This window comes from Mustela erminea, chromosome 11 (genome assembly GCF_009829155.1).
Source record: "Mustela erminea isolate mMusErm1 chromosome 11, mMusErm1.Pri, whole genome shotgun sequence".
Classification (NCBI taxonomy): domain Eukaryota; kingdom Metazoa; phylum Chordata; class Mammalia; order Carnivora; family Mustelidae; genus Mustela; species Mustela erminea.
Window position 1 is genome coordinate 103,134,082 of NC_045624.1, and position 18,642 is coordinate 103,152,723.

At 42.3% G+C, this 18,642-nt stretch overlaps 1 long non-coding RNA gene across 1 annotated transcript; it reads right to left on the reverse strand.

Moving 5' to 3' along the window:
• Positions 1–11,581: 11,581 nt before the first annotated feature.
• LOC116569682 lies at positions 11,582–13,589 on the reverse strand. Its single transcript, XR_004277140.1, has 3 exons — positions 13,539–13,589; positions 12,170–12,329; positions 11,582–11,831 (listed from the first exon to the last, which is right to left on the reverse strand). It is a non-coding gene; the product is annotated as an uncharacterized LOC116569682 (long non-coding RNA).
• Between the last annotated feature and the right edge of the window lie 5,053 nt (positions 13,590–18,642).

Consider the following 18,642-nt stretch of genomic DNA (forward strand, 5'->3'; position numbering starts at 1 on the left):
CAGAACTGGCAATAGAAGCTACACACAGAGGAGTATATACTGTATTAATCTCTTGGTGTGAAGTTCAAAACATGCAAAACTAAGTTGCAATGCTTTGATGGGAAAGAAAAGCAGAAAAGTGATTATCCTGGGAGTCAAGATCCTGGCTACCTCTGGGAGGAGGGAAGGGGGGTGCCTCGATGGGGACACAGAACAGCTTCCAGAATGTTAACAGGGTTCCATTTTTTCCTCTGAGTGGTGATTGCCTCCGGGCTCACTAAGGGATACATCACCAAGCTGCACCTTTTCTGTTTTGTGCAAGTTCTGCTGAGCAAAGAAAACAGTTGGTAGAGACTCGACAGCTTATTTCACAGTAAAAATATTCAAATGAAAAGTTATACATGCTTTTTTTAATCTTGTTTATCTCAAGTTTTTATTTAAATTGTAATTAGTTAACCTATATGGTAAAGTTAGTTTCAGGAGTAGAATTTCGGGATTCATCACTGACATTTAACACCCAGTGCTCATTAAGACCAGCACCCTCCTTAATACCCATCGCCCATTTAGCCATCCCTGCCCATCTCCCTAATATATACTTTTGATATGATACAATTTAGGGAGTATCAAAAGGTATAGGATGAAAATGAAATATCTCTCACCGGTAATGTGTCTTGTATATGTTTTTAAAGTTTTCTATATATAAGCCGAAGAAAGGAAGGGAGGCAAGGAGGAAGGCGAGGAGGGAGGGAGGGAGAAGGAAAGAAGCAGGCGTGGAGGAAGAGATATATAATAGAGGGAGAGAGTAGAAAAGAGAGATGATAGATAAAATAATAGAAGGATAGAAAAATAGGTGTTCTAAAGGATAAACATGCCATGAAAAAGGGAACATAAACTGTATTCACACTCCTCTGCATTGTATCTTTTCCATTGAATGAAATGTCTTGGAGGTTATTCCATATAAGCATATAAAAATATAGCATGTTCTTTTTAATGACAATATTATACCTGCAAAAATGTACCAAAATTTTTCACCCAGTCATTACTGATGGAGACTTAGATTGCTTCTATTCATTTGTCAATACAAATAATTCTGCAATGGACCTGGTATATGTGCTGCATTGATACATGAAAATATATGTAGGCATGTTTCTAGAAGAGACACTGCTGTCACAGAGTGTGCTGATAGCTACCGATCTCCAGATTTGGATCCATTTACATCCCAACAACAGTGTATGAGAGGACTGCTCCCAATCTCACCAACACTGTAATCCTCAATGTTTCGATATTTGCCAACAAATTTGTAAAAATTGACCTCCAGTTTAAACTTGGGCTTCTGTCATTAAAAGTTATTTTGCACATCTTTTCATATCATTCATATATATATATATATATATATATATATATATATATACTTCTTTTTCTGGAACCATCCATCTCTACCTTTTGTCCACTTATATTTGAAATAAATAACACAATTTTTTAGCTGGGAAGTCGAAGATTACAATACAAGACTTAGTAAAATTTCCCTCCCATCCTTTGACCTCCATTACCCAGCATCCCTCTCCCATAAGCAACCAATTCTATTACTTTAGCATATATCCTTCTGAAAAAATCCTATGTATAAGTGTGTAAAAATATGCAGGTGTTTGTTTCCCAAATAGTAATTCACTCTACACCTTCTTCAGTACTTAAACCAAAGATTTCCAAAGACTTCTGAGGCTTTCCCCACTCCCAGCTAACGAAGCAGAAGCATGCCATAGCGAATAATTCCTGCCATCCAGTGACAGCAAGGAAGGCTTAAATATGGATGGCAGAAAGAAACCAGGAGAAAAAGAGATCTGTTTCTAAGACGTTTTTCATAAGGCTCTGCCCTGAAACCGCAGGGATAAACAGCCCCTCCCAAAGTGCTGAGGAAAGCAAACAACAGATGTACAACAGGGACCTGAGCACATCGGGAGGGGGGCGGCACAGACGTGGGTGTCCTAGCCAGCAACGGGGAGGAAGGATGGTCAGTGTGAGGCCAGACAGGTGGGAATGTAGCTCACACAGTAGGGTTGGCAGTGCCACGGAAGCAGAGCTCTGACCCGTGAAGGCAGCCATCGGTCCTTTGCCTGGGTGTAGGGTGACGCAGTGTCCAACGGCAGAGGCCCAGAGGAGCAAGGGCAACAACAGCAGCACAAGTCAGAGAAGCACGAGATGTCCTATAAGAGTGGGACAAGGACTTGGCACCGAGAATGTGCAGAGCAACACGAGATTCTAGAACAGACAACATGAGTCAGACAACATGAGCTCAGGGTGGGGCTTAGTCCCACACCAGGATCCCAGCAGAGACATGGCTGCTAGGCACTGTGATTACCAGAGCAGGGATGAGTGATTAAACAAGATCTTACCTGCACTCTGCATATTATAATTAGCTGTGTGCTGATCTAAATTAATTAGGAGGTAGAGTTTTATGTACCTCCTCCATAGGATTGTCTGGTTCTGCTCAACTTAATTCCCTTTCTTGTTTTTCAATATTCCTAATTGAAGAACTTTAGCCATTATTGGAGAACCGAAACACCCAGCCTAACTACCTGACCATCCAGTCGGGCTCTTGAATGCATCAGTGGGGCTACCTTTGCCTCAGTTCAATCATCCATTCTTTGTCCACTGATCACTATTAAGCACCTACTGTGTTCCAGGCCAAGCAACAGAAGCTGAAGGCAGGACAAGTGAAGCAGGGCGTCCCTACTCTCCAGGAATCTAACCTGCTGTGGGTAAGAGAGACAGATAATTAAAGCAAATCATTAAAATACAGTACAAAAAGTTCTGCAATAAAAATATTAACTGAGTGCTTTACAAGTACAGAGGAAAGAATCACACCAATTCTGCTTAACGTTGTCAGAAAAAGACTCCCAGAGGAAATGACATATGAGCTAGGTCTTAAAAGGGGATTTATAGGAGCTTTCTGGCTGAGGAAGGGAGGAAGACGTTCTGGGCTGGGAGAACAGCGGTTATAAATGTGGAGTCATATGTAGGCGTAGCATTTCCAGGGAAGACTTAGAAGTTCATTGCAGCTGAAGCAAAGATGTATGGCAAGAGAAGGCGCCAGAGAAGAAGGAAGTGAAGTCCCACTTGCCAAAGCAATTGGGAAACCAGCAAGACACAGCCTGTATGGATTCGAACGAGAGAAACCAGTGGCCAAGAAGGTAGTGCAATCAACTTCAGAGAACAAGGAGGGCCACCAGCGACGCACGTACTTGGGATGGACCATCCAGCTAGGACCTGCCTCAAGTGGAATTTTGCAGGTCATCTGACTTTACACATCAATCCTGAGCAGGAATGACCCCTCCCATCCTTACACCCGTGGTTCTCAGCAGGAGTGGAATGGAGGCCAAGTGTCCCAGGTCAGGGTGCTACGGGCATCTGGTAGGTAGAGGCCAGGGATGTGACTGAACATCTCACCATGCACAGGACAGCCCCCACAACTGGGATAAGCTGGTCCAAATGTCAATCATGCCAACACTGAGAAACCCGTCCCATACACATAATAGAAATATTTAACTCACATACGGATCTCTCCCACTACTGCATAGTGGTTACATCTCTTTTAAAATCCAAAAAATGAGGCCACATGGGTCGCTCAATCAGTTAAAGCATCGAACTCTTGATTTGGGCTCAGGTCATATCAGGGTCCCAGGATGGAGCCCCACTTTGGCTCTGCACTTAGCAGGAAGTCCACTTGATTCTCTCTCCCTCTGCCTCTCCCCTCGCTCACTCACATTTTCTCTCTCTCTCTCAAATAAATAAATCTTTAAAAAATAAATAGATAAAATCTAAGAAATGCCATTTTATCATTTATGTTGACTTCGGTATCACTTTCTCAGTCTTTCTATCTCCTGCCCTTGCCTTCTACCTTTAACTTCCTGAACTTCATTTTACCTGTGAACAACCTACTTCCTCACTGCACTATTCTGAAGCTTTTGGCATCATGTCTTTTCATGTCCATAATAATATCCTGCATTTATATTATCTTCACAGTGTTTAGCCTGTTCTCACCTCCATTTTGGAATTTGATCTGAATAGATAGTTCTCCATAGAAGATATACAGATAAAAAACAAGAACAGGAAAATATACTCAACACTAGTAGTCACTGAGGACCTAACAAAACCACAATAAGATACTACTTAAAACCCATCAGGAGGGATATAATCCCCCCCCCAAAAAAGCAAAAAATAATAAGCATTGGCTAGGATATGAAGAAATTGGAACTCTTCTACATTGCTGGTGAGAATGTAAAATGGTTCAGCCACTGTGTTAGTTCAGACTGCTAAGCCAGAATACCATAAAGCAGGTAGCTTAAGCAGAAAATGTTCATTTCCCACAGTTCTGGGGGTTGCAAAGTCTAAGATCAAGGTGATGGCAAATTCAGTTCCTATGAGAACCCACTTCCCAGCTTCAGACAGATTCCTACTCCCTATATCCTAACATGGTGTGGAGCGAGGGAGCACTGCTCTCTTCGTCTTATGAAGACATTAATCCCATCCTTGCAGGGCTGCACTCACGATCTCATCTAGACTTTCTACAGTTCCCACCTCCAAATATGGTCATATTTGGGCTTAGAGCTCAACATATGAATTTGGGGGAGGAGAGTATAGAGATTCAGCCCACAGTGATTTGAGAAACAGTTTGACAATTCCTCAAAACGCCAAACATAGAGTCAGCATATGGTCCAGCAATTCTGCTCCTACTTATATGCCTGAGAGAAAAGAAACCATGTCAACATGGAAACTTGTGTACCAATACTCATAATAGCCAAAAGATGGAGACAGCGACAACATCCACCAACTGATGAGCTGATATAAAATGTGGCGTATCTATACAATGGAAGAGTTTTTGGCCGAAAAAAAAAAAGAAGAAGAAGAAGAAAGTACTGGTACACACTACAATATGGAATGAACCTTGGACACAAAGGAAATAAATAAGCCATGAAGCCACAAACCGTATGATACGTTTCTGTGAAACATCCAGAATGGGCCAACCTAGAAACAGAAAGCAGATCGGTGGTCGTCAGGAGCTAATGAGGTTAATGAAGATGATGAAACATTGATTCTAAAAATCTAAATCTAAAATCAATTCTAAAATCGATTGTGGTAATTGGCTGCACAACTTTGTGAGTACACAAAATACCCCTGACTTGTAAACTTTAAATGGACGAATTGTATGACGTGTATTGTATCTCAATAAAGCTGTCACAAAATGAGAAGAAATGAAGAGAGCCTGGATGGCAGTCTCAGGTTTCAATCCACTCCTAGAGCTCAGCCCTTGGGATTTGGGAGACATTGTATGCTAATAATTATGTTGCTTTTCTTGAATGAGCTAGTTCAAATGGATCTACAATAGTTGTTTCCAAAACTATAGTTGAGGACTGCATCACCTGCCAAGAATGGGTGTTTTTCACATCAAGGGAACACAGTAAATATTATACTCTGGTCTCTACTTGAGCTGATCCCAACACAGCCTTTAGCTCCAGCCTTTGGGTTTCCCTGCTCACCCTAGAAAGATTTTATGAAGCTTTTATATACAAGATACAAAAGCTTTTTATAAACTTAAAAATTAGCAAATACATAATTAACGTCTACTTCCTGGGCCTTTCCATTTTGATATTAGTTTTTCCATTGGTTTTTTATTTTAGTTGATAGCAGATGAAGAACATTTTAAAGGCCAGGCACACATTCCTTTATAAGTCAGCATGCCATTCATTAAAGCTCAATCTTAAAAATTGAGATACGAGATCAGGGCCTTAACAGAACTGATAAAACTTCACACCCGAATGGACAAATGTAGACACCTTAGTGAAGAAGCACTTACACACTGGGTTACATTTGACCACACTGGTCCTCCAGAGATCCCACTCTGGTAAGGCCAGCAGAGAACAGGCAACTGATCTCAACAGCCCTTCCCAGTGAACTGATGGGACGATTACTCTTGCTTGAGGATCAGTAGGCCTATTCTGTTCCTTTAGGGTAAGTGTAGCCACAGGTTTTATGGCATGGCTCAGACATGAGCCTTTACATCTGGCTTGGCCATCAACCCCTCAGCCCACAGAAAGCACTCACGTCCCTGCACTCTCTCGTGCTGACTTGCTGGTCACCTCCTGACTGTCTGAGTTCCTTCACACATGCTTCCGAGTCATGACCTCCACCTCAAGTCACACACAGAATGAACAAAGACCATTCCGGCATTATTTCTCATGTGAACCTGCTCTAGTTACCCCAGGGTCTTCAGTCATCCTGTCTTCTAAACTCTTGTCTCTCCCTATGTAGGTCTCCCCTTAACGCTATATGATACTGGTTTGTCATTCTTTGCCCGAATACCAACTTTCTACGTAGTGAGTTTCTTTGTCCAAGTCTCCCTGACCAGAGGCCCAGGAAGGGCTGGCAGGGATTCTAATAAAGGGGACAAATGACAGGGTGTTAGTGCAAGGCCAAGATGTGGTCAAAGGGGTAGTTCCCAGGCCAGCAGGCAACAGGTGACGAATCAGTGTCCATTGTGAATGACTGGTGCCCATAAAGTCTGGTTGTGAGGTATTTTGAAAATCAGCCCTCATAAGAGTTACCCATATCAGCCTGGAGCAGGACAAGTTATGTACTTGGGATTAGCACAGTGTCAAAAAGAAGTTAAAGCTTTAGACATAGAAAATAAGGTCAGGAGCTAAAGAGACACAAGAAAAGAAACAAAACCAAAGTGAAGGGAAGGACCCAAGTAACCAGATCTAAGTAGAGAGAAAGTGGTAGTGGAAGAATGTGAGCGTTGCATTCCCAGTTCCAACCCCAAACATTCTCCTCACTTGCTGGGGTCAACCTCATTCAAATTCCCATTTTCCAAATTAGTAAAACAACAAACTGAGGTTGCTGGGGGGGGGGGGGGGTGGGAGGGATGAGGTGGCTGGGTGATGGACTTTGGAAAGGGTATGAGCTATGTATGGTGAGTGCTGTGAAATGTGTAAGCCTGATGATTCACAGACCTGTTTCCCTGGGGCAAATAACACATTATATGTTAATAAAATAAAATAAAAAAGAAAAGAAAATTAAAAGAAAAAAAAGGAGCCTTTTTAAAGCCCGCTTTTCAGAATTACTGAAAGACCTGGAGGAATAAACATTTTTCTTCTGTAATAAGATAATAAAGCCCTATGGGGCATGTTCACATGTGGTGGTAGAATATTTCAAAGAGTCCGGTAACTACCTATTAATCAGCAAAAACTCACTATTAATCATTATCTCATGGTATCTCTAGTTCTTGGGTATATTTCTATCGTTATGCTTCTCAGGGTGCATTATCGTTAATTTCCTCTCATTCTTTCTCTCACACTAGGCTGTGGGCTCTTTGTGGACAGGGACATTATCCCAATTGCCTCACACAATGCATGCCTGTCCCAAAGAAGGTGCTCCGTAAGGATATGGTGAATGATTTAAGCGAATGGACCTCGGCAAGATCAGGAAGAAACAGCAGAGGCAGGACAATATAAGCAAATGCAAAAGCTCCTACGGAAGGAATAAGAAGAATCTGTCCTCTGCCTTTAGCTGAATCGTAAGGGATAAGTAGGAATTAGCCAGCCCAACAAGATGGGAAAAAGAATTTCAGGCAGAATTTCAGGCAGAGGGAACAGTATGGTGGCATGACAATGTGAACAGATGAAAGAAGATAGTTTGTGTGCATCTGGGGAAGTGAAGACAGCAGAGTGTAGGGTCAGGGGCAGGGCCATTGAGCCTTGCCATGGACTTCAAACTTCATCCAAGGGTAGAGGAAAGCTGTTACTTGGGGCTCGGGCAGAAAAGGTGACAGTGTTGCCATGAAAGAAAGGACAATATGGGGCATAGCAGATCTGATGGAAGGGAGCCCAGTTTGGAGGCTACTGCTATCCTCTTCTTGGGGGAGCATGAGAGCCAGACCAACGCTGGGAGAGTGGGAATAGAGACGGAGCTGTTCAAGGATTCTCTGAGGTGATTCCCTAAAGCAGGGCTCTGTTTACAAGCACAGAACGTCACCAATGATGGGGAAGAAGAGTATTAAAAGGAGACATTTTCTTAATTAAAACAATCTCTTCTGAGTAATTTACATTAGAGCTGTCCTAATGGAGACATAATTTACATAAGGGAAAAATACCACCTTTCCAGTGAACCGCTCTACTAAGTCCAACAGATGGATAGAACATACAGCCACCCCCACAACCCATACATAGCACAGTTCCATCACCTTTAAACACCCTCTTAAAGCCTTCTGGGGTCAACTCCTCTCCCCGTTCCCAGCCCCACCAATCTTGTCTCTGTCCCTATAGTTCTGCTTTTTTTGGACTGCCAGACAAATGGAATCGCGCAGTATATGTCTTCTGAATCGGATTTTTACCCATTTATTTTTGACTTGTCACAATGTATTTGACAGGGGTCCATTCTGCTGTGTGTGTAAGTAGTGCAACCCTTTTCACTACTGAGTAGTACTGTATTGTGTGGATTCCGTTGTTGGCTTAGCCATATGCCTGTTTAAAGGCAGTTGGGGACTTCTGGTTTGTGGCTATTATGAATAAAGCTGTTATAAATACACTGGTGCAGGTTTTATGTGACCATAAGCTTTCACAGCTCTTGGGTAAGTAAATAGGAATGGGTCCCCTGGATGGTAACGGTAAGTATGTATTTAACTCTAGAAGAATCAGTCAACTTTTGTCCAAAGGGACCGCAGCGTTTTGCATTCCTACCGGAAGCTTGACGAGAGTCCCAGTTGCTAGGGTCAGGTACTGCCAGTATGTTGGAGGGTTTCTTTTGGCTTTTGTTTTGTTTTGGGGTTTTGTTCTTGTTTTTAGCCATTCCTTTTTGTTTGTTTTGTTTTTGAGTGTGTGTGTTTTAGCCATTCTAATAGGTGTATGCCAGTAACTCATTGTACTTTTAATTTGCATTTCTCTAATACTAATGCTTTCAGCATCTTTTCATGTGCTAATTTGCCACTCATATATTATCTCTGGTGAATTGTCTAATTAAACCTCCGCTCATTTTTTTAAATTAGATTGTTTGTTTTCTCATTATTGAGTTTTGAGAGTTTTTTATATATTCTGGATGTAATGTCTGTGTCAGATAGGTGCTTCATAAATATTTTCTCCCCATTGATGGCTTGTTTTTCATTCTCTTAATAGTGGCTTTCAGGGAGCAGAAGTGTTTAATCTTGATGGAGCCAATTTATCTTTTTTTTTTAATCTTTTATAGATTGTGCTCTAGGTACCACATCTGAGATATCTTTGCCCCACCCAAGATTACAAAGTTTTGTCCTTTGCTTTATTCTAGATGTTTTGTAGTTTTAGATTCTATATTTAGATTTATAATCGCATCCTGAGTTATTTTTTATATATGGTGCCTGATAGTAGGTTTTTAACTACAGTCTAGAAAATGGTAGTTTATAGTCCTAGACCTAATAATTTTACCTAAATACTAAGGAAGGAAGTCCCTTCTCTCCAAACTTAACTGCAAACAGATCCAAAGTGGAAGAAAGAACATTTGGTTAGATTCCTTCTAAAACAGTAGACAGTTGGGTTTCCTAAACATTTCTTATTTATCTAGAATAAATAATCAGTGAGCCTTGCTTTATCATTATATTTATTTTTTATGATTTCTCTTCTAGTATAATACTGACCTCAAGATAACTCTTTCATTTGTTTATTTCTTTTTTTTTTTTCATCTCTAATTCAAGAGTTGTATTCTAGTAGCAAGTTTATCTTTTGTATGTCCCCCATACTATTCTGTGATAAATTACTGGGAATTAAATTAAAAGCCTTAAATTCCCCACCAAAAAAAAAAAAAATCTAATGTGGTTTGCTCTTCTGACCACAAGTTCTTAGCCCTGGTGATACATTCATTAAGAGGACTGCTGGTTGGTTTTATAGCCAAATGGTTTATATTTGGAGAAATAAAGCACACTACTTAAACTAGGACAGCAAAACAGAGAGTCACAGGCTTGTTTGCCTAGGTCAACAATAACAGTTTGAGGTGGTTTGGGGTTTTTTTTGTCGTTGTTGTTGTTGTTTAACAAGATAGAACTAAATGCTTTCAGCTAGATGAGGTGACATTGGAATCTCAAGCTAAAGTGGTGTGCTTTGTATTTGGGCCAATATTTTTAGAGTTGAAACTGAAATTATTAAGCTTGTCATTGAAAGCTTTTAGTTAGCATTACCATTAACAGAGCTGGGCTAAAAAGCAGGCCAAAAAGAACTAGGCTTCCGATCTAAAAGGGACAGGAAAGCATTACTATGACCTTGAATTATGCTAAAAATCTAAAGAAATGGAGCAGGGGGACATTATTTTGTAGCATTTTCAATGAGAAAACTGTGATTAGAGGAATTGTGATGGGTCACGTAGGGGTGTGCTGGAGGCGGGGATGGAGGCCTCCACTGAAGCTATTTCAGCATGTGAACTGCCCACTAAGGCTGGAGGTTGTTTCTGGGAGAAGTGGACATGTGAGACCCTGGGTCCTCCTTTCCAGCCATTTGGCCTCTGCCCATAAATGGAGGCCAAATACCCAGTTTATAAATATTATGTTATGGTCCCCCAAATTATTGGCCTGTGTGGAGGTTCACATACTGCCAGCTTTGCCTAAATCTTGAAGGAGCAGATGACATTGCTGATGCATTAACCCATATAGCAAAGGATTTCAAGAGAGGTTTAGTAAAGACAGATATATGCCATCTAAATTTGATATCCAAATTAAGCTTACACGCTGAGCTTCCCCCGTTTAGGCATCAGTTAGGAGAGACATTACGCCTGGGATCAGAAGATGAGCTCATTTGGTTGTTTGGTCGGTTGGTCGATTTGGGAGTTTGTTTCAGCTGGGGGAGGGGACCGGGGGTCTATTTCCAGCCACCTTGAAGTCTGATTATCTTAAAAGGTAGATGTGGATATTACTGTGAGAGCTGTCGTTGTCTGTACCCATGATCTCAGAGATCTGTAGAAACGAAGGAGGAAACCCTCACACTTTCTTATGATTTGTCACCGAGAAGCTGCTCATGTCCCCAAGTTCTGGGATGTAGTAGACGTTGGCATTGCCCCCTGTCAGGGAGTGGGCAATGCTGCAAGGATATGTGGAGCACAGCCGGGCTCTGGATGGCATCTGCTGAGCGTCCCTGCCCCATCCCAGAGCTCCCCACGGCAGGCCCCTGAGGGAGGGAAGAGCTCCTTTTTGCCTATCCCGGCAGTACCAAAAATAAGTAAACACACACACAAACAAACAAACCAAGAGTCCATCGGGGCAGTAAATGTCCAGAGAGGGCTGGGACGTGGGCCCTGCATTGATCTACCCGAGGCAGACACTTAGCTGGTGAAACAATTCAGTATTGCTGTTAGGACTTGGAGTTCCTGTTAGTCTCAAATCTCCATTCTGCAGGATCTCCTCATCATTGTGGCAGGAAATAGAAAACGTTTCCCTTTATTTTAGGTTGGCTGAATTCCCTACGAAGAACTTCTAGAAATATACACGACAACGTAAGAATGACTATGAACCCCGCCATTTGGTTAAGAGTATAATCATTCCTAGAAGTGGGAGCCAGCTTGCATTTGTTGTCTGTATTTCTTTTAATTCCAGGAGGAAATGTAAACCATGTACTCATATTGTATTTAAATGAATCATTCCCATGACAAGAATCTGAAAGTGTTGCCAACCACCGGGCATCTGAACCTCCGAGGGCTGCCAAGAACAGCTACTGACAGCTATTAGGTCTGGACTTCAGCAAATCACACGCCCTCTGACGCTTTCTTTGCTCTGGTCGTAAAGGAGTGCGTTAACGTTTGCTGCTGCTACCCTCTCCCTCCTCCCCCCAACGCACTCGAAGCCGACTCTGAAGATAAATAACATGTTGTGAAGTGACTGGGGATGAAAGGTACTAAAAGAACAGACAGGGGCATTAGTGAACCAAACTCCCACCCTGCAAACTCAAGCAGGTGAGAGCTGAGCACCCATTATTATTAAATAATATTGTCCTGGATAAGAGCCAGGGCGTCCAAGACTCATTCTCTATAGCACCATTAAGTGCATGAGAATCAAAAGGAGGCAATTTCCCACCTATAATCAGCCTTTCATTACAAGCCGGTTCTGGGGGCGATTAGTCTCTTCCTCGGGATTATTTCCACCACCCCTTACAACACCCCTACTGTACATCTTGGCTGTGTGACTTACCCTCCAGGAAAGACAGCGCTCCTACCAGTCACTTCGCTCCACCCTTGAGACATCTCTGCATTTCTGAGTTTCTCGGCTGCTCTAGAACGGCCAGGATCTACTTCCATCTTTTTCAACTACAGGCATGCCTCGGAGATGCTGTGGGTTTTGTTCCAGACCACTGTAATAAAGCAAATATCGCAATAAAGCTAACATTGCAATAAAGCAAGTCAAATGAATTTTTTGGTTTCCCAGTGCATGTAAAAGTGACGTTTACATTGGACTGCAGTCTATAAAGTGTGTAATAGCATTATATGTAAAAACAACGCATGGACCTTCGGTTAAAAATACTCTGTTGACAGAGACACAGAACATGAGTAAACACTGTTGGATAAATGACACCGATTGACTTGTTCAACGTCAGACCCCATAAACCTTCAAGCTGCAAGGAACGCAGGATCTGCGAAGGGCAATAAAGTGAAGCATAATAAAATGAGGGGTGCCCGTGGTTCCTCCCAGTGCCGGTTACTGAAGGACAGCCTTCTGCTTCTGAACACGCATGTGAACAGGGATAAATCTATAGTCAGTTTTTGGAAGTGATAAGAAAGAAAAAGATATTTAATTTGTTGCGGTAGTGAGGAGGCAGAAGATAGAGGGGCCCGGGAGGAAGGCGTCCGGCCAGCTGCTCAGAGCTGCCACCACCAGAATGGGGTCCACATGTTCCGGGAGCTGGACCCCAGGGAGATGGAGAGCGGACTTGGTCAGTTACGCACAGGGCACCGAATTCAGGGACACTGACCTGGATGTTAATATTAACTGCACAGATGAAAATGGGCTACAAGACACAGAACTTCTGCTCATTAATTTTACAGGGTAAAAAGGAACATCCAAGGAACATCCAGGCAGACCCTCCTGTTTCTGTCAACTGTTAGAACAACAGAGAGAAAGTTGTCTATTGCAGGCCCTCTGGGATGGCAGGTGTCACCAGCCTGGGGAAGGCGCCTCGGCTTAAGGAACTCTCCCAGGCATCCTTATGCCTGCTGCTTTAGCCGGCACGGAACCCTAGCAAAAACCTCCACAAACATTAGCGACCCGTCCTCTGTGGGAATGCAGTGATTAAAAGGGACTCCCTGTCTTATCTGGGGACAGATTGTGTAGAGCAAAGCAATGCCCCGCAGGACAGTGTGCTAGAACGTGCACACCTGCCCGGAAAATCTGACTGGGTTGAGTCTAAAAAAATAAATAAATAAATTTCCCATGGGAGTGGGAGATAACATCTAAAAGGCTTTTAGTGAAAGAATATGAATTAGCTAGATAAAGAAGATGGAGACTGCCTTGGGTTCAGGTCATGATTCTGGGGCCCTGGGGTCAAGTCCGGTTTGGGACTCACGTGGGATCCATGTGGGATCAATCCCTGCTCAGCAGGGAGCCTGCTTCTCCCTCTGCTTCTGCCACTCGCCCTGCTTATGCTCGCTCTCTCTCAAATAAATAAAACCTTAAAGAAAAATACCCAACAGTAAAAAACTACTGAAGTCATTCAAATTGAAATTTGAAAACATTTCTTTAAATTATGTTATTCCCAACATAAAGTTGGGAATAATAATAATAAAGTTATTTATAAATATGTAAAGTTGTTCCCAACTTTATAAAGTTGGGAAAATAAATTAAGTTATTCCTAACTCTAAACAAAATATGAAGCAGAAGCCCAATATGTAAACCAGCTGAAAACCAAGTTGTGCTGTCTGAATTCCAGGTGAGGGGATCCTAAGACCCTTCCCCATTTCTCGTGCCACCCGCGCCCCCACAAGAGCTCTGGGGAATCCGAAATATGAGAACACTTGTGAAAGAGCATGGAGCCGGAGGGAGACCTCATCCTGCATCGTGTACAGCTAAGTGCAAGCAGCAGATTACAGCCCCAGGCAGCCTCTGGCTAAAGTCATGTTCCCAGACAAGTGTACATCCTTAGGTCTGAAGGGTGGACCCAGGGCAGGTTTTGGGGTTTGGTAGGGAGACAAACAGGCTGGGGGCCTCACACAGTGCCAGGCCCTCATGGGAAGAGAAGGGGGCAGGACTGGCATAGAGTCTCAGCTCAGCAGGCTCTCACTTTGTTGTCATAATCCGTCGTGGATCTCAGAGTTGTCCAAGAATTCTGGTTTGGGCTCTGGAATTCCAGATTGTTCTGAAAGTTGAGGTGTCAAGGGAAGAAAAGAAAATGTGTTTTAGGGGCACCTGGGTGGCTCAGTCAGTTAACTGTCTGCCTCTGGCTGAGGTCATGATCCTAAGGTTCTGGGATGGAGCTCCACATCAGGCTCCCGGCTCAGCGAGGAGCCTGCTTTTCCCTCCCTCTCTCCCCCTGCTTGTGCTCCCTCTCTGGCCGTGTCTCTGTCAAATAAATAAGTAAACTCTTTTTTTAAAAATGTGTTTCATTTAAGGTTGTTGACTTGACTTTTAACCTTTGAAAACTGAGACACTTGGTACATGGACTTCCATTTCTGCTTTTATCCAAGGTCCTGCAATATCACAGGTGCCTTGTTTTTCTTTGATGGGTGATGCCATCTCTTGTTTTCTTTTGGGTTGTATTTGCTGAATAACTATTCATTTAACCTTTTATTATAAACTTTCTGTGTCATTACAGTTTAGTTGTGACTTTCAAAAACAATGTATAGGGGCACCTTGGTGGCTCAGACGGTTAAACATCTGACTTTTTTTTTTTAAGATTTTATTTATTTATTTGACAGAGAGATCACAGGTAGGCAGAGGAGCAGGCAGAAAGAGAGGGGGAAGCAGGCTCCCCGCCGAGCAGAGAGCCCGATGCAGGGCTCAATTCCAGGACCCTGAGATCATGACCTGAGCTGAAAATAGAGGCTTAACCCACTGAGCCACTCAGGCGCCCCAAGCATCTGACTCTTGATCAGGTCGTTGATCTCAGAGTCATGAGTTAGAGCCCCATTGGACCCCGCACTGGGTGTGGAGTCTGCTTGAGATTCTCTCTCTCTCTCTCTTCCACTGCCTCTGCCTCCATTGTGCATACTCTCTCTCTCTCTTAAATAAATAATTAAATCTTAAAATAAATACATTAAATTATAAATCCCCAAAATAATGTAATACTGTATGTCGATTAAAACTTTATAATTTAAAAAAATATTAGAAATGCGATGTTCTTTTTGATTCCTCACAGGTAGAAAAATAAACCATTCCTGTTTTATTTCTTTCCCTTCCCATTCTTTGCTTACATAAAATGAGGTTTTTAAACCAGATTGCTGCTGTTCATTTTTTTCAAAAAGTATTGACATTCAGATTTCATTCTATAATGATATTTATGCATTCTTCCAAATTTCCATCCTTCAGATCTTAACTTGATTAAACTACCAGTAAGGAGAATACACTGCAAGGAATTTTTTACCGGAAATTGAGTTGAGGTAACTAGGACTGCGTGCCATTGTGAGGAAACCTACATGAAATCCCCACACACACTTACTTGGTTTCCCCCAGTGTCCTGCAAAACTCTAGGACAGGCACACTTCATTTTATTGATTTTTCTAAATACTGTGTTTCTTAACAAATAGCAGGTTTGTGGCAACCTGGCCTCCCCCAAGTCTACGGGGCCCGTTTTTCCAACAACATTTTCTCACTTTTTGTCTCTGTGTTATGTTTTGGTACCTTTCACAATATTTCAAACATTTAATTATTTTTATATGTGTGACTGTGATCTGTGTCCAGTGATTTTCAATGTTCCTTGTTTTTAATGTTGCTTGTTATTTGGTGTACTTGTTTTGGGGTGTCACATACCACAAATAAGCGACAGTGAATTTCATAAATGTGTGTTTTCCAACTGTTCCACTGGCTGACCATTCCCTCATCTCTCTCCCTTCCTAGACTCAGGCCTTCCCATTTCCTGATACACAACAATATGAGACTTAGGCCAAGGAATAACACTACGATGGCCTCTAAGTGTCTGAGTAGATGGAATAGTCCTGAGTCTCTCATTTAAAGTCAAAGGCTAGAAATGATTAAGTGAGGAAGGCATGGTGAAAGCCAAGACAGGCCAAAATCTAGGTCTCTTGTACCAAACAGTATGCTAAGTTATGAATGCAGAGCACAAGTTCTTGAAGGAAATTACTAGTGCTACTCCAGTGAAAAACAGCCTTATTACTGACATACAGCAGGGTTTAGTGGTCTAGATAGAAGATCAAACCAACCACAACATTCCCTTAAGCCAAAGCCTGATCCAGAGCAACTCTCTTCAGTTGTAGGAAGGCTGAGAGGTTGAGGAAGCTGCAGAAGAAAAGTCTAAAGCCAGCAGAGGTTGGTTTATGAGACTTGAGAGAAGCCATCTCCATAACATAAAAGTGCAAGGGAAAGCAGCAAGCACTGACAGAGAAGCAAGTTCTCCAGAAGATCTAGCTAAGACAATGAATGAAGGTGGCGCCACCAAACAAGATTTTCAGTGGAGGCAAAACACCCTTCTACTAGAAGAAGATATCATGTAAGACTTTCATAGCTAGAGAAAAGACAATGCCTGGCTTCAAAGCTTCAAACCTCAAAGGACAGGCTGACTCTTGTTAGGGGCTAATACAGCTGCTGACTTAAGGTCAAAGCCAATGTTTATTTACCATGACCCAGATTGTAGGACCCTTAAGAATATGCTAGAGAACAGTAGGGGGACCCTGAGCTTGCCTAGTCCCCTCATCACGGCTAGATCAATATCAAATCATTTTGAACAACTAGGAAATTGATCTGAGGATTAAGAGAACAATCCACACAGGTAGAGGGAGAGAACATGACAGAAACAAGGTTTGGAGTCATGAACTGGGGGCAGGGGAGAAAAGCCAAGGTGCTTCTAAGGGAAGGCAACATTTTAACAGATGAAGTCAAGGAGAAAGAAAACAGCATGTAGAGTCCACACAACATCTGTGGTGAGGGGATCCCCTAGGATGCACGTGGAGAGATCACTCCCCTTCCTGGACTACATTTGGAAGAGGGTAACTTGCCTCTCCAAGGACAAAAGGCCTACCAGGAAGTACTGGGTGGTTGTTGAGCAGCAAGTGTCAGAAGCACTTGCAGAGGGCAGATACCCTGACTGCAGCTTTCCACCATGCATCACAACTGATTCCAGCCACAATGCACACACTGTGCAACTACTTTTCTGGAGCAGAATGGGACTGAGCCTGCCAGGAGGCTCCTTTCTAGAGGAGGGAAGGAGGTTTGCACCTTGCCAGGCCCCTTAAGACTTGGAGTCTTGAATTCCAGCTGTCAGACAGAGATAAAACACAAGAGAACTATGGTGCCAGGCAAGTCAATGGCTAGCCATAAACAGGTGCAGGGCAGGGGTCTGACAAAAGTCTGGAACACAGGAGAGGAGATTCTTCACTTTTCTGTGAGGACCTCCTGAACAGTGGCAGCCACCATCTCCTGCCCTCTTCAGGGAGAAACACAGCACTTCTCGTGGAGGCTCGCCCTACTGTGCTGGGCAGGGGCATCTTTACAAAGGCAGGTCTGACTGTGAGCCAGCACAGTGGGCCTCCCCCTCAGAACACCAACATAGGCCTCCCCATGTATACCAAGTCTACTGATCATAGAGTGTGCCAAAGCGTCAGCTTCAGTTCTGGTGCAAATAGGACCAGGTTTTCTTTTTTTTCCCTTTCTTTCTTTTTAATTTTTAAAAATTTTTATTTTATTATTTTTTTATTTGTGATCTTATACTTTTTAAATTTAATTTTCCTTTTTTTGGCCTTTCTTCATTAGTATCAGTCTAATGAGTATTTTACTCATTTGTTGATTTCTTTGTTTCCTTTTCTTGTTTTTTGGCTCATAGGCTCTTTTTTCTTTTCTTTTTGCCTTCTTTCCTTCTTATTCTTTGGAATCAGACTTAAGGTTTTTGTCTGTTTGTTTTTATGTTCTTTCTCTTTTTCTCTTTTCTTGGGTCACACCTTTTTATTTATTTATTTTTTAAATCAAACTTCTTTTAACAAACAAATCAAAGCAGACCTAGTTAAGAGTCCAGACACTCTCTCTCCCCAACAGCAAACATGGAGGAACTCTGTAAAGGACTAACTTGTGGGAAAGAGCAGCAGAGTGTAACAGCAGAGTGCAAACACCAGAAACACCAGACACCAGAAACACCTCCTGAAGAGCCGGGCCCTGTACAGTGCATGACTCCTTCATAATATACTATTACTCTCAGGAGCACAAAACATAACAAGCTTTTATAATACACAAAAGACAGAAACCTAGACATAATGACAATACAGAGGAAATCTCCTCAAAAGAAAGAACAAGAAGAAATCACAGCAGGGAATTGCTCAAAACAGATATAAGAAATATATTTGAACAAGAATTTAGAACAACCATCATAAAACTACTAGCTGGGCTTGAAAGAAGCATAGAAGACACCAAAGAAACACTTGTTTCAGAGATAAAAGAACTAAAAATTAGTCAGGCCAAAATTAAAAAATACTATAACTGAGATGCAAAACTGACTGGATATAATCAAA